Consider the following 6,000-nt stretch of genomic DNA (forward strand, 5'->3'; position numbering starts at 1 on the left):
GTGCCTTTTTACAGTGTGGGCAGATGCCAAATCCTGCTGAAAAATGAAATCTCCATACAGCTTTTCAGCAGAAGAAAGCAGGAGGTGTTCTAAAATTTCAAGGTTGACGGCTTTGGACTTCAGAAAACACACATGACCAACATCAGCAGATAAAATGTCTTCCCACGTCATCACTGACTGTTAAAACTTCACACTGAAGTTCAAGCAACATTGATTCTGTACCTCTTCACTCTTACTCCAAACCCTAGGACATAGATTTCCAAATAAAATGTAAACTTTACTTTCTTCTAAAAACTGAACTTTGGACCACAGAGGAACGTTGCAGTTTTTTGTTGTTGTTGTTTTTAGCCCAGGTAAGAGACTTTGACGTTGTCAGTGGCTAGACACCAGGAATGCCACATTTGTTTGTGCTTAATGTGTCCTCAGTCCATTTTTTGTGAACCTTCCTGAAATTCCTAAATGGATTTTGCTTGACAATCCTCGCAAGGCTGCGGTTATCCCTGTTACTGGAGATCCTTTTCCTACCACACTTTCTCCTTCCACTCAATTTTCTATGAAGATGTTTGGACATAGCACTCTGTGAACAATCAGCTGCTTTAGCAATGACCTTTTGTGGTTTATCCTCCTTGTGGATGGTGGCTGTCTTTTGGACATCTGTCGAGTCAGCAGTTGTTTCCATGATTGTGTGTAGGCCATAACATTGCATGACATGTAAATATAAAAAAATACTTTTTTTATTTTATGTAATACTCTGATTATTATATATATTATTATTAGGGCTGGGCAAGTTAACGCGTTAATTTCGCGTTAACTCATTAGACTATTAACGGCGATATTTTCTTTAACGCGCGTTAACGCATGTTGGTCACATGCTTTTATTTTGTGAAGGTCTGTTGCTGCGGTGTAGGGGTTTGAATCAGAACAGTAGGTGGCGATAATGCGCCAATAACCTCGCTGTCAGCCCAGCCTCAGATTCAAAGAGGAAGAAAGGTGCTGGCCGGAAAAAAACACAGCTGACATGCGGAAGGCGGTGTTTCCCGCAGGTACCGCGAGCGAGCTTAGGTGAGGCGGTGAGTTGGCGGCCGGAACAAGTTTTGTGCGGAGCGGAGCGGGGGGGGGTCTGCATCGACGCCGTCGGTGAAGTCGCTTCTCGTTTCAAAGTATCCATGTGTTTTTGCCTGTTTTTCCCCAGCCATTCACTATATGCACGCGAGAAAGCAACAACAAAAAACCGCGTGTCAACGTCAAATAAACGCAAGCATATCGAGTTAGCAAGCATTTCAGTTTAAAGTTCTTCCAGTATGGAATATGACAGAAACAAGTTAGTTGGAACCACTGCCAAGTTAAACTTTGGTATTGAACATAAAATGGTAATGCTGCTCCCTGCTGTTACCTCAGAAATTGCCTGTTTTTGGTAGATTTTTTCCCCATAAAGAGAATTCCCTGTCAGTGGCAATACGCTTTAATTTATTATTATTGCTATTTTTTGTTTTACATGTTTAAGTTGAGCTTTACACTAAATATGTGTTACTGATAAGTGCTACAAATGTTACAACACTTTTGTTCATATGGCAGCAGAACATTAAAATAAAAGTGCTCTTTACACTACTTTTAAATTCATTCTTGGAGTTTGTAAATACAATGCGATTAATCGCGATTAATCGCGATTAATCAGTGCGATTAATCGCGATTAAATATTTTAATCGTTGCCCAGCCCTAATTATTATATTCTAATATTTTAAAGATGTACCTGGAGGTTATTTTGTCTTGGTTTAAAAAAAACAACAACATCTGAGTTTGATTCTTTGGAATAAACCAGACACTTCTGAGAATCAGAGAAGCACATAAACAACTCCTTTGACTTCCTAAAAGTTCTTCTGGCATAGCTATTAATTTACTTTAAAGTAGTCTTCCTCCCTAAAGGCAATAACACTTCATGTAAGCAAAGATGTGGGATGAAGTCTCAGTGGAAGCCACCTCCCTAAACAAATTGCCATTCCTCTCGAAGACATATTAGTCTCCCAAGCTCTTTATGTTCTCATCTAAACTCTTCCAGTCCTCTATCTGAAAGTGATCCAGACCACTAAGACTCCTCCAACACCTAATGATGGGAGTGTCAAAGTAGCTGGAATTCCAGAAACAGTCAACGAGCGGATTGCCCAATAAAAAGGGTAAACCGCACAAATGATACGTAATCATGAACCACCGTGGTCTCGAATGCCACTTTCTTCACCTGCCACCACCTTTTTTATACATTCTTCCAAAGTTTAATGCGTATTGTTTGGTTGCATGAAATGTTAGCATTTAATGCCACCCTTCTATGTCCTCTGGGCCCAGAAGTGTAATCCACTGTTTACTACAAAATGTGGCTGTAAACATGCTGTGAATGGAAACCTAAAAGATGAGTGCCAGGATTGTAATGGCTCGATACTAGATGTCGATGTAAATACCACTGTAACTCAAGAAATAATGATACATTTTAAAACAATAGTCGTTCTGTTAGAAAAAAATTCTGAATAAGAAAATGTGTTCTGACTCAATAAGTGGAGAATTGCTCAGGTATGCAGGATGACTACTTTTCCACGTAGGGCTTTTGGCTGTTTGCAACGCGCTAGCGCAATCACTCTTTAGCAGAAGTCAACCGATGTGGTTATGTTGGTCATTCTAATACAAACAACCCACTCAATATATCTCTATCTGCATTGAGACTGTCATGAACAATGACAAGCCTAACTTTTCTTGTGGGGAAAGAGGTCCTACCCAACACTATTACACTGCCTCCAATATTGGTTGAGAGGATTGGGAAGGGTTTTTTTAGGTGGAGTGCATATGTTCCACTCTGCTGCCTTATCCACAAATGTAGATTCCTTACTAATACGGCAACGTTAAAAGCAAATGAAACAGCCTTAATGGCATAGGCTTAATAGCCAAAAAGCCGTGCTAATAGAAAGAACGAAATTTGACAAAAGAACAAATATCCATATTTTCTGAGCTAAGTTTAATTCCCACATCAAACAATGGCTATTTTGAGGACTGGGCATGGTCTGGGCCACTAGAACTTGGTAAAGAAATGCTAAATAAACTAACAGAATGCTAAACTTATAAACCGCTAACCTGAAAATTGATAGAAAAATCCCAAAGCTCACTATTCCAACTCCAACACGTTACGGAGGTATGTACGAGTAGCGGCAGAGCTACTTGAGTCAGTTGTTCTGGGTGACCTTACAATATAGTTTGAGCCAATACCAATAATGATTCTAAATTCATATGCAGTACAGTTGCTAAACAAGGAGAGGGCGCCGCACAGACGGTTTCAGACACAACTGTGCAGTAAATAGTCAAAAATAATTACCGGGAGATGTAGACAGCACTATAAGACATCCATGTATACAGTTTATTAGCAAAAACAAAACAGTTGACATGGAAGTTTTGTTATTTAAAGAAACCTCTGTAAGACATTCAGTAGATTGATCAGAAAGATTTTTCACTTTCCAAAAGTTAATCTTGTTTAGAAACCAGAGTGCATATTAGACATCTATCTCGTGCATTGTTTGTTGTTATTTCTGCTTTTAACTATGTGTTCTGTCTTTTCCCTCTTCACAGTAGGTACAGTTGTGGTCAAAAGTGTACATACACTTGTAAAAAAATCATAATGTTATGGCTGTCTTGAGTCTTCAATAAGTTCTACAACTCTTATTTTTCTGTGATAGAGTGATCGGAACACATACATGTTTGTCACAAAAAACAGTCATAAAGTTTGGTTCTTTCATAAATTTATTATGGGTCTGCTGAAAATGTCACCAAATCTGCTGGGTCAAAAATATACATACAGCAACATTAGTATTTGGTTACATGTCCCTTGGCCATTTTCACGGCAACTAGGCGCTTTTGGTAGCCATCCACAAGGTCCTGGCAAGCTTCAGGTCGAATGTTTGACCACTCTTCTTGACAGAATTGGTGCAGTTCAGCTAAATGTGATGGTTTTCTTGCATGAACCTGTTTCTTTAGCACTGTCCACATGTTCTCAATTGGGTTTAAGTCAGGACTTTGGGAAGGCCATTCTAAAACCTTAATTCTAGCCTGGTTTAGCCATTCCTTTACCACTTTTGATGTGTGTTTTGGGTCATTGTCTTGTTGGAACACCCAACTGCGCCCAAGACCCAACCTTCGGGCTGATGGTTTTAAGTTTTCCTGCAGAATTTGGAGGTAATCCTCCTTCTTCATTATCCCATTTACTTTCTGCAAAGAACCAGTTCCACTGGCAGCAAAACATCCCCAGAGCATAATACTACCACCACCATGCTTGACAGTAGGCATGGTGTTCCTGGGATTAAAGGCCTCACCTTTTCTCCTCCAAACATATTGCTGGGTGTTGTGGCCAAACAGCTCAATTTTTGTTTCGTCTGACCAGAGAACTTTCCTCCAGAAGGTTTTATCTTTGTCCATGTGATCAGCAGCAAACTTCAGCCGAGTCATAAGGTGCCTTTTCTGGAGCAAGGGCTTCTTTCTTGCACGGCAGCCTCTCAGTCCATGCCGATGTAAACCACGCTTGACTGTGGAGACTGACACCTGTGTTCCATCAGCTTCCAAATCCTTGCAGACCTGCTTCTTGGTGATTCTTGGTTGACTCTTGACCATCCTGACCAATCTCCTCTCGGCAGCATGTGATAGCTTGCGTTTTCTTTCTGATCGTGGCAGTGACACAACTGTTCCATGCACTTTATACTTGCGTATAATTGTCTGCACAGTTGCTCTTGGGACCTGTAGCTGCTTTGAAATGGCTCCAAGTGACTTCCCTGACTTGTTCAAGTCAATAATTCGCTTTTTCAGATCCACACTGAGTTCCTTTGACTTTCCCATTGTAGCTTTTGTAGCTGAGTCTAATCACTGGGTCAAATGAGCCCTATTTAAATGGGCTCATGAGAAGTCAACAGCTGTAGTCAATCAGAATCACTTAGAAGAAGTGAAGAGGCCATGACATGAAGCTAATTTGATTGACACAACTCGCTACATCACCAAAGTTGACAAATTTTGTTGCTGTATGTATATTTTTGACCCAGCAGATTTGGTGACATTTTCAGCAGACCCATAATAAATTTATGAAAGAACCAAACTTTATGACTGTTTTTTGTGACAAACATGTATGTGTTCCGATCACTCTATCACAGAAAAATAAGAGTTGTAGAACTTATTGAAGACTCAAGACAGCCATAACATTATGATTTTTTTTACAAGTGTATGTACACTTTTGACCACAACTGTACACCTGGGGCCTGTTTCAATAAAGAGGTTCAACCAACTCTGAGTTCAAACTTGAACTCTGAGTTGACATAGCCTGAGATGGGAAACTCTGAGTTTTGGGTTTCAGAACAGCTGAAATGAGTTAGTTCAATCAACTTTGAGTTCACTGACTCTGAGTTAAGCGCGTGCACCACAACTATAAAAAGCCATTATCAATGGAGCACAGATATTACGAGTCCCCATGGCAACAGCGTCAGACAAAAAAAGGTGTGCATATTTCTCACCAGCAGAACTGGATGTGCTAATGCAAGCATATGCAGAATTTGAACATGTATTTAAAAAAAAAAAAGCAACACGGCTGCAGCGGTGAAGGAGAGAGAGTTAGCTTGGGTGAACATAGCTGCTCGAGTCAGTGCGTAAGTTTACATTTTAATTACTTTTATACAGTGTTGGGTGTAATGAATTAAGTTACTAAGTCATCTAAATACTGTAATTAAATTAAAGACTGTAAAACAATAGTGGATTTAATATCAAATTTTAAAAGGTATATTTTTAATTTAACTTTCTCCCTCTAGTTACACACTATGGTCAATTTAAGATTAATTCATGCAATTGAATATTGTTTATTTGAAAGCATTAGAAGTGCAGTTTCGTGTCTCTCCTTGTATTGTTCAAGTGGTTGAGGTTGATTTGGGATTTAGAAAGTAATTAATAAGTAAGTAAAACAAATTAGTAAATAGACCAATATTTTCTAGAGAC

Source organism: Fundulus heteroclitus, chromosome 10 (genome assembly GCF_011125445.2).
Source record: "Fundulus heteroclitus isolate FHET01 chromosome 10, MU-UCD_Fhet_4.1, whole genome shotgun sequence".
NCBI lineage: Eukaryota > Metazoa > Chordata > Actinopteri > Cyprinodontiformes > Fundulidae > Fundulus > Fundulus heteroclitus.